The sequence below is a fragment of the Taudactylus pleione genome, unplaced genomic scaffold, assembly GCF_031769625.1.
Source record: "Taudactylus pleione unplaced genomic scaffold, aTauple2 ptg000282l, whole genome shotgun sequence".
NCBI lineage: Eukaryota > Metazoa > Chordata > Amphibia > Anura > Myobatrachidae > Taudactylus > Taudactylus pleione.
In genome coordinates this window covers 10,388,219-10,398,237 of record NW_028284684.1, presented here as the reverse complement: position 1 = coordinate 10,398,237, position 10,019 = coordinate 10,388,219, and the positions used below count along the sequence as shown (strand labels likewise).

General features: G+C 43.9%; 1 pseudogene; it reads left to right on the top strand.

The window, feature by feature from the left end:
- Positions 1–1,305: 1,305 nt before the first annotated feature.
- LOC148512124 (uncharacterized) lies at positions 1,306–3,447 on the top strand (annotated as a pseudogene).
- Positions 3,448–10,019: the final 6,572 nt, after the last annotated feature.

The following is a 10,019-nucleotide window of genomic DNA, read 5'->3' as shown; positions in this document are numbered from 1 at the left end:
CAGAGGTAATCATTGGGTTCTACATGATGTGCAACTCTCTGTGCATTGCATGCCATTTTGTGCAGTATCTCCTGTTACCATGGTTCCTGTGAGCTTCTGCCATGGACGTCACCATTTTGGAACACTCAGTGTGTGCAGCTGATAGCCAGAGTCATAGGAAAGAGCCAGGTGATTCAATCAAGCACAATAAAGTAGGTGTAGTACTGCGCCAACAAACAGTTGCTGCTAATGTAATACCCCACTATGTGAGTTATTACGTCCGACTTGGCATTATATAGGCAAAGAATTCCCAGTAGTCTCTACAGCAGCTGAAGAGGTCAGGAGCAGCAGGTCACATGACCAGTGTCAGGCAGGTGTCAGTTGGCAGGGAGCAGCAGTTGGCAGTTGCAGTCCTGAGGTAACAAAGAGGACCAGACCTGCACACCTACCTGGCAGCAGTCGGCAGCCAGAGTCGCGATAATCTGCAGATGGAGACACCGAACCCATTGTGAAAGCTTCAGACAGTCAGCAGGTAGACTGTGAGCCTTAAGTCCGTAAGACTGCAGCTAACTACCATCTACCCTTATAGTACCAGAGCAGCTCCCCTCAGTACTGACTAGTAACACTGGAAGGCAGCCTATTAAGAAATACTGCCAGCCAAATTGCTACATAGAGAAATAGCACAATGGAGACTTAAATTGAGATTGGATAAGTTGCAACTCCTAACCAAGAACATGGTCTTATCCAGTATATAAAATAGCCTCCGTCAGAGTCATCAACCCGGGCAACGTTGCAGGCATAAAAGTGAGAATAGCGCTGGACTGTTACTAAAGTATTGAGCTCATATACCAGTTTAGATATATTTATAAGGTTAGACTAATAGATAAATGACTGTAGCTCAAGATAAGTTCAGTAAATGGCCATATATAGAGTTGATATTTACTGAGTGTCCAATGTTATGTTATTTCATATGGTGTTCAATGTACTGACCATTGCAGCTTACAGGGTTCGGGAGGACAGCCGCCCAAGCGGCTTCCGGTCCAGTTCCTGTCAAATAAAATATACTAAGGTGTTTGCGCTTATTTATGTGAACTAATGTCAACTGAAAGTAATTTCTGAATTCTGTTATTGTTGGTTGAAGTCACATACCAATTATATTGTAACCGTGTGACAGTTTGTTGGAATAAAAGCAAAATTGTTAATCTACAGAAGTCGGATTTACTCAAATGAACTCCCTTTTCATACATTTACTGAAACAATCTTCACATCTGTAAGTAATAGTAGTTTATTACAACTTGGCGTCCGCGAACAGGATACGACACGAAAATGTCAGTATCTCAAACTCCTGCATTGACCTCTGGCCAGAGACCATTACCTGCTTCACCCAGACAGAGAGCTTCACCATCAAAAAATGTCTCACCCAGCAGTAGTATGGTACATACGACACAGGCATCACCCATCACAATGCCGTATTATTTTGGGGCCCCCTGGCTACCAACGTACTCTGGGGATACACGCACACAGGGTACAAGTACCTTCAAAGAATTCAAAGACAAAATGCGGTCGATGTTTAGGCTATACCCGCTTAGTGATGAGCAAAGAGTGGAGATCGTGATCGGGCAGTTGAAAGGTCTCGCCTTACGGGAGGTCAAAGCATGGGTGGATGAAGAACGTAAGACGGCAGAGGATATCTTCAAATAACTGGAAAGTATATTTGACTCACGGACTATTTCTGAACTCTGGAACCATCTTTACGCCAGGAAGCAGCAACCCCAAGAGTCACTGAGGGAATTAGCCCTGGGCCTGCAGGAAGCTATGCATGCAATCCAAGCCCGAGAACCGTGGATGGTAGAGCAAGTCGATGAAACTCTTATTAATTTATTCATTGAAGGGGCACGAGGAGAAGCGACAAGGGCCCAACTTAGGATGTGGAGACGCCAGAATCCTGTATGCTCATTCTCAGAGTTCAAAGAAGCTGTGCTAGATATCCTTGGGCTTAACCAGAACGCCGACACTGAATATGGCGCACCTCCAGAACAATTGAAAGGTGGAAATTATGAAGAGGCCAGACCATATATAATGCCTGACGCTCCATTACCTAGTGAAACGGTTACCCAACAAGTGCAGTCTGGCCAAGATCTGATCGGAACCTTTATGAGTGCTGTCACTGAAATAATGAAGGAGTTAAAGGATATTTGTCAGGAACAGGCTGGAGCAAAACGCAGAGACTGGCGCCAGGAATGCGGTGTGAGGAATCGGTCACGATGGGACATTCCACGGGAGTCTGGCCGACGTCCAATGGACCAATTCAACTCACAAGGGAGGCCTATCTGCAGAGGCTGCCAGCAAACCGGCCACATTGAACACTATTGCATCCAGAGAGAGCCTGAAGACCAGTCCTCAGGAGAGACAGAAGGAATAGGTCCACAAATGAAAGTAGGGCAACCCAAATATGTGAGTTTGAGCCCAATATTACAAAACCAAATAAAAGGCATGCCATCAGCAGGTGATGTTACATCAGCTATCGCAAAAAGAATTTCGGGCAAAGTTGTATGGTTCCACGTGCGACGCGGCTATGGATTCGTGAACCGGAAGGACACCAAGGAGGACGTGTTCGTACATTATACTGCCATTAAGAAAAACAACCCCAGGAGGTACTTCCGCAGTTTGGGAAATGGAGAGACCGTAGAGTTTAATATTGTCAAAGGGGAAAAAGGTCTACAGGCAGAAAATGTCACTGGTCCTGGTGGTGTTCCAGTTCAAGGGAGTAGATATGCAGCAGAACGTCAGTATTATTGGTGTTATTCACATCGCAGAGGTTCTCCACATAATTACCAACAAAACTATCGATACCACGAATATGGAAAAGAGACCGAAGAAGTGGGAAGTGTAGCAGAAAGAATAAATAAACAACAGCCTTGTCCGGCACATAAATACACACCATATCATCTACCAAAACACTATGAATACAACCAACAAAACTTTGATGACCACGTGAAGAGTGAACCATCGGAAGGAACGAACAAACCAGTTGTGGACGAACAGAGAGAGGCAGTGCTGCAGAGTCAGCAGAACATAGTCACGAAACAACTTTCTCCACAGCCAGTACCTGAGAGTAAATCTAGAGTGGAGAATATCAATTCTAGAATGTATTACCTCAATCAGGCAAATTCTAGTGCCACTAACCGGGAAAGAAACACTGAAATGGTGATTCGCATGGCCACAGCAGAGGGATCGAGGCCTCTTAAACACAATAGCCCAGATTTGCTTATGTCACAGTCTGAATCTAATGTTCTTGTAGAAACACCTAGTGAAGCTGAAGAGGTTGTGGCATATCTTTCTCCAGAGAGATATGGCCCAGATAGTAAGTACACCGCTATAAGTGGTGAGGAGTTCATTGTCAGTTTGCAGCAGGCTATATGCAGGTCTAGAAAGCGCAACAAAGGTGTATTGCCAATACGATGTTAAGTTACTGGATGCTTGTCATATACTGTATTTGCCTTTTCATAATAACATTACATTTTATGTTGTTGATGATGCCATAATGTACAAGAGACTGTTCTACAGTGGGTTTTGAGTGTTGCATGTTGCGTGAGGACACGCATAATTCAAGTGGGAAAATATGTAATACCCCACTATGTGAGTTATTACGTCCGACTTGGCATTATATAGGCAAAGAATTCCCAGTAGTCTCTACAGCAGCTGAAGAGGTCAGGAGCAGCAGGTCACATGACCAGTGTCAGGCAGGTGTGAGTTGGCAGGGAGCAGCAGTTGGCAGTTGCAGTCCTGAGGTAACAAAGAGGACCAGACCTGCACACCTACCTGGCAGCAGTCGGCAGCCAGAGTCGCGATAATCTGCAGATGGAGACACCAAACCCATTGTGAAAGCTTCAGACAGTCAGCAGATAGACTGTGAGCCTTAAGTCCGTAAGACTGCAGCTAACTACCATCTACCCTTATAGTACCAGAGCAGCTCCCCTCAGTACTGACTAGTAACACTGGAAGGCAGCCTATTAAGAAATACTGCCAGCCAAATTGCTACATAGAGAAATAGCACAATGGAGACTTAAATTGAGATTGGATAAGTTGCAACTCCTAACCAAGAACATGGTCTTATCTAGTATATAAAATAGCCTCCATCAGAGTCATCAACCCGGGCAACGTTGCAGGCATAAAAGTGAGAATAGCCCTGGACTGTTACTAAAGTAGTGAGCTCATATACCAGTTTAGATATATTTATAAGGTTAGACTAATAGATAAATGACTGTAGCTCAAGATAAGTTCAGTAAATGGCCATATATAGAGTTGATATTTACTGAGTGTCCAATGTTATGTGATTTCATATGGTGTTCAATGTACTAACCATTGCAGCTTACAGGGTTCGGGAGGACAGCCGCCCAAGCGGCTTCCGGTCCAGTTCCTGTCAAATAAAATATACTAAGGTGTTTGCGCTTATTTATGTGAACTAATGTCAACTGAAAGTAATTTCTGAATTCTGTTATTGTTGGTTGAAGTCACATACCAATTATATTGTAACCGTGTGACAGTTTGTTGGAATAAAAGCAAAATTGTTAATCTACAGAAGTCGGATTTACTCAAATGAACTCCCTTTTCATACATTTACTGAAACAATCTTCACATCTGTAAGTAATAGTAGTTTATTACACTAAGACAAAAAACATCACCCACACCTACCGGAAAAGAAAAACCAATAATAAAGATAGTCTAGTGCTACTTCTATCCATGTTACAGGGTGTAATCAGTTCAGTATGAAATCCATTGGTCTTGCTTGTATATAACATTGACAATATAAATGAGAAGACAAGCACACTTTCTGTATAGCAATCACTGAAGATTATGCAATAGGTTTTTCTCGGTCCTACTCACAAGGTAACAACTTGTATAACTACACGTAAGAGGCCTTTAAGGGATGTAGAATTTTTTCCAGGAATGGATAGACTCAAATAAAAGAAGAATATCTCCTCATGCTGCAATGTTTCAATTTACAGAACATTTCAATTTAACAATAAAATCCACCATTAACTGGTGTGCATGCCAGATACAGTTTGACGAAGCCTTAAGCTGGGCATCCACTAAACAATTTTCTGTCAGATATCTGTCCAATCTGGCTGGTTGGAATGAAAACCTGGTAATGTATGGGAGCAAATGACAATCGTCCATTTGCTCATAAACACTGGAAAATAGCCAAAAATGGTTGTTCAGACAAATTGGTTAAAACACACAAATGTAACCAATTTGAACCAATTTTTTGTCCTTTTTTTCAGTGTTTAAAACCATATGATCGACTATCATTTGCTCCCATACATTACCAGGTTTTCAATCCAACCAGCCAGATTGGACAGATATCTGACAGAAAATTGTATAGTGGATGCACAGCTAATGTCTACAATGTTGAATTAGACCTTCCTTCCTGTGCAAGATCAAAGAGGGCTTTTGGAATCCAGCTTCTATTAGTCTCAACTCAGTCCAAGTTACCAGCGGCTCCCACCAACGCATTTCAACTGGACAGTATTTCTGAAGATGTAGAAAGACTGTCCAGTCGAAACACGTTGGTGGGAAGTTGCTGGTAACTTGGATTAAGTTGAGACTAATAGGAGCTTGATTCCAGTGCATGCATTAACCTCAATTGGTTTCCCCTGCTGTACTCTGTGCTTTTCTTCTGAACATCTTGTATGCTGCATTTTCCCAAACCTTCAGTTGAATATAATTGTAATTTTAAGCACAGTTTAATTGGAGCTTATAAAAATTTTATAACTTCAAGATTTCTGCATCTGCTTGTAACCTGTTACTACCAGAGCAACACTTATCCATTATTTGGCTGCCCTGAAGGTGAGTCCAGTGTCTACAAGCTCACCCACTGCCCACTACCAAGAGCAGCAAAGGTCCATAGTAAGCTAGCATTGGGGAATTAGCTACCAGCAGCATGACCACACATACTCAGAAGTAGTTACAGATGCAGGTGCAGGAACCTGGTGGTGGCAGTGACCTAACCTCCTATGACTCAGTGGGAGTAGCCAGCAACAAGTAGTTATAAGGGTGAGAATCCCTATACCTCGCCAGAGAGGAAGTAAGCCCACTTGGGCTGCTCAGGAGGAGTGATCCCCCCTTCTGTACCAACTGATCACATGAGCTACAAAGCATATATTACTAGATGGATGGTTTAAACATATTACGTGTTTTTATACTGAGTCAGGGGGTCACTTAGTTCACTTTGTTGGCTAGTCTTTAAGGAAATAAATAAATATAAATAAAGTATAACATTTTAAAACTGTCCCTTAAAAGTTCATAGGAGAAAGTGAGCTGCAGAATTAAAACGTTATTATTCTCTGTCTGAGGACTTCGGCAGAAGAATTAATGAACAAAATGTCAGCTGCAATATATATGGTCTTATCTGAAAAATGTGGTTCCACATGTCTGCTATCAATATATATTATTCACTTGCTGTTGTGTGCTCATTCACTATAGGAATAATACATAAAAATAGGCACATGCATTATGTAGAAAAAATCCATATATATTAACTGGCAATATATAGAATAATACATGCCTAGTGACAAGGCGATGGTAATCAACAAAGGGTCATGAAATACATAGGCAGCTACTGGCTGTCTTTTGGGTTGTTAAAAACAAAATGACATTTTTTTTTTTGTTTAATAGATGAAGGAAATGAACCTTAAGATGTGAATTGGATTATGCTGAACCTCAGAATAATTCTCACGTGGGCTTTGTGCTTTAGATAGTTTAGAGCCTGTTATTTTCATTCTGTGTCTGTTTATCCCTTGGTAAATATATTCAAGTTTTTATTTCGATTTTGTGTCTGACATATTTGAGTCTCAGTTTCCTATTAAACTACTTTGATTGTTCAACTTTGCAGGATGATTGTCATCCAAGTGCAACAATGTGTTTAATTATTAATGTAGTAATTCCCAGCTCAAAGCCATTCTACATGCATAGAGCCTACTCATACCTTAATAACAAAAGAGGATTATTTTATGTCGGTGTTCTGTAGCAAACTTCCACTGTAGACTACATTTATCGTGAAGCTACTATATTAACAAATATATCCTATTATAAAGGCCTAACTTTAATTAACATTCTTATTAGTAAGGGTGCTCGTTTACATGGAGGAGAGAAGTATTTAAAACAAAGATGTATAGAAATTACAGATGGTACTGAAAGCAGCAGTTATGGTTACAAAGTATTCAGTCTCTCCATTTCCTCACAGCTATTAGCCAAGATAGGTCAGGAGTCTGTCACAAGGTAAGATGCAGTGTCACCATATACAGTACTATAAAAGATATAATTAAGTTACTTGTTCAGCTCCTACAAATAATTTAATATCTAATAAACACTTTAAAAATCATATTTTTTCTCTTTTTTTCTCATTCCATTTCATTTCAGTCTTTTCTTACTCTTTCCTAAGGCTCCTAGGGGTCTATTCATGTAGCAGTGAAAAGCCCTTTATCAGTGATAACAGGGCTTTTCACAGCTGTCTCCTATTCACAGAAGGGGTTACCATGGAGAAATCTCAGATTTCTCCAGCGGTGCCCCAGCTCTGTGTCAGCATCGCTGCGAGAGCAATTCATAGACGCATGGAAATCTCAGCTTCCTGTTTCACTCCTAAAAAATTTTTCTCCATCTCAGGATGGTGTAATGTGCCTAATGAGGGGAGAAGAGCCGGGAAGACAGCTGTCTTGCTGCCTTCTCCCCGCCCTCTTCCCTGATACCGGCCAATCAGCGGTATCAGGGAAGGTGGCAGAGAGAGAAAAACTGAGCCCCTGCTCCCTGCTGGTTTCCACAGTGTAGGAGTGACCAGCATATGCCTGACAGGTCATTTCATACCGCTGTCCGCCCACTTACCCCTGCTGCCCCTACACTCCCATGGCCGGCTCACTCTGTCGCTACCTCCCTTCTGTCCAGTCTGTAGGGCCGGTGACAGGGGTGGACCAAGGGTACACCCGTACCAGGCCCTGATGTCCAGAGGGGCCCCGAGGCCTAGATGTGCACAAAGCAGTGCCGCGGACAGCAGACTCAGTGCTTCAACCGTGGCCACCGGTACCCATATCCGTCACCCAGCTCTTTTGTAGTCTGGCCCGGGCAGCGCTGGGTTCAACTTGCCTGTAGCTCAGACCTGTCCCGGGCCGGACATGTCCTTTCCAGTAAGCAATGCGTCAGTGTGACGTATGATGTCACGCCGTTGCACATCATTCCCATCTGCCAGGCACACAGTGGACTGTCACTATACTGCGGTGGTGAAGGGCTGGGTGTGGAGGAAGGGGGCAGGGCTGGGGGCAGCGACTGAAGGTGAAGGTGGCTGAGGGCTGGGGAAGGTGAAGGTGGTTGAGGGCTGGGGAAGGTGAAGGTGGCTGAGGGCTGGGGAAGGTGAAGGGGCTGAGGACTGGGGAAGGTGAAGGGGGCTGAGGACTGGGGAAGGTGAAGGGGGCTGAGAGCTGGGGAAGGTGAAGGGGGCTGAGGGCTGTGGAAGGTGAATGGGGCTGAGGGCTGTGGAAGGTGAAGGTGGCTGAGGGCTGTGGAAGGTGAAGGTGGTTGAGGGCTGGGAAAGGTGAAGGGGGCTGAGGGCTGGGGAAGGTGAAGGGGGCTGAGGGCTGTGGAAGGTGAAGTGGGCTGAGGGCTGGGGTAGGTGAAAGGGACGGAGGGCTGGGAAAGGTGAAGGTGACTAAGGGTTAGGGAAGGTAAAGGTGGTTGTGGGCTAAGGAAGGTGATGGTGGTATGAGGATGGCGATGATGGTGTGAGGCAGAGGAAGGTGATAAGGGACTTTTGGGCTGAGAATGGTGATGAGTGTCTAAGGCTGAGGAAGGTGATGAGGGGCTGAGGACTGAGGATGGGCTGGCTACAGACACTATACCTCCTACCCCTGAGGCATCTATAGCACTGTGATCAAGACCTGCCTGCATCATCAGTGACAGTGTGGTAAGTCATAGTGTATTTTTACTTTATTTAAAGGCTGGCATATCTTTCAGTTAACATAATTATTCTTCACATATCACATATTCGGGGGAATTATGTGCTAGAGCGGGACTGGTGGTGAGAAGGTGGGGCCCACAGAGACATCAGTGTACCGAGCCCCGAGATTTCTGTTGCAGGCATACACACAAGCTACTGACTCCCTGCTGCCCCCGGCTTTGCCCGAATTCTCCCCCCATAACCACCCCCTCCCGCAGCAGCCACTCCACCTGATCACCTGCCCAGGCTTTTCCCATTGTGGTAGTACTAGTGACATGCACATGGGCAGGACACCTAAAGACCAAGAAGACAGCGCATGCACAGACTGAAGTGGACTCAAATGATGCTGATAAAGGAGGAAAAGACATGTTCACCGGGACCCAGGTTACTGGATCTCATTGCGAAGAAGGTAAGTCTTAACACCATGATATCGCACTTATAAAATGCGATGTCCGATTGTTAATTAACATTTTACTATCGCCAAACTAAATGAATAGACCTCTTAGACTTTAAAGCAGTCTACCAGATGCAAGGACAGGCCACTATATGTTATGAGTGGGTAGGAGCAATCCTGACCCATAATATTTCTGAGGCCCTTCTTGGAGTACTGACCCCCTCTGCCTCCAGAACTCATATATGTCATTCACCTATTTTATTCCTTTAACACTAGTCATTGTATAATTTAGATTCTCTTTCTGTACCTACATAAGGAGGCAACAGTGAGGCAGAGATCATGTTAGTGTATGACTGGAGGAACAGAGGAGGTACTCAGGCTAAGGCAGTGGTTCCCAAACTTTTTTGAATCACGGCACCCCAGTGTATCAGCATTATTTTCACGGCACCCCTAAGCCAAAAGTTTGTTATTGAGAAATTCAGAAGAAAATTTAATGAAGTAGTAAAGTGAAGTAACTTCTGCTGCCTGTCATCCTTAGGTTCAGTTATGTGGTGGGGGACAGGTTTGCGCCTCTGTTTGTCCAAATATTTACATTACACTGATCATAAATAATTTAATTTGGTGCTGGATCGCCAACCTGAGGCACCCTTGCAAGTGTCC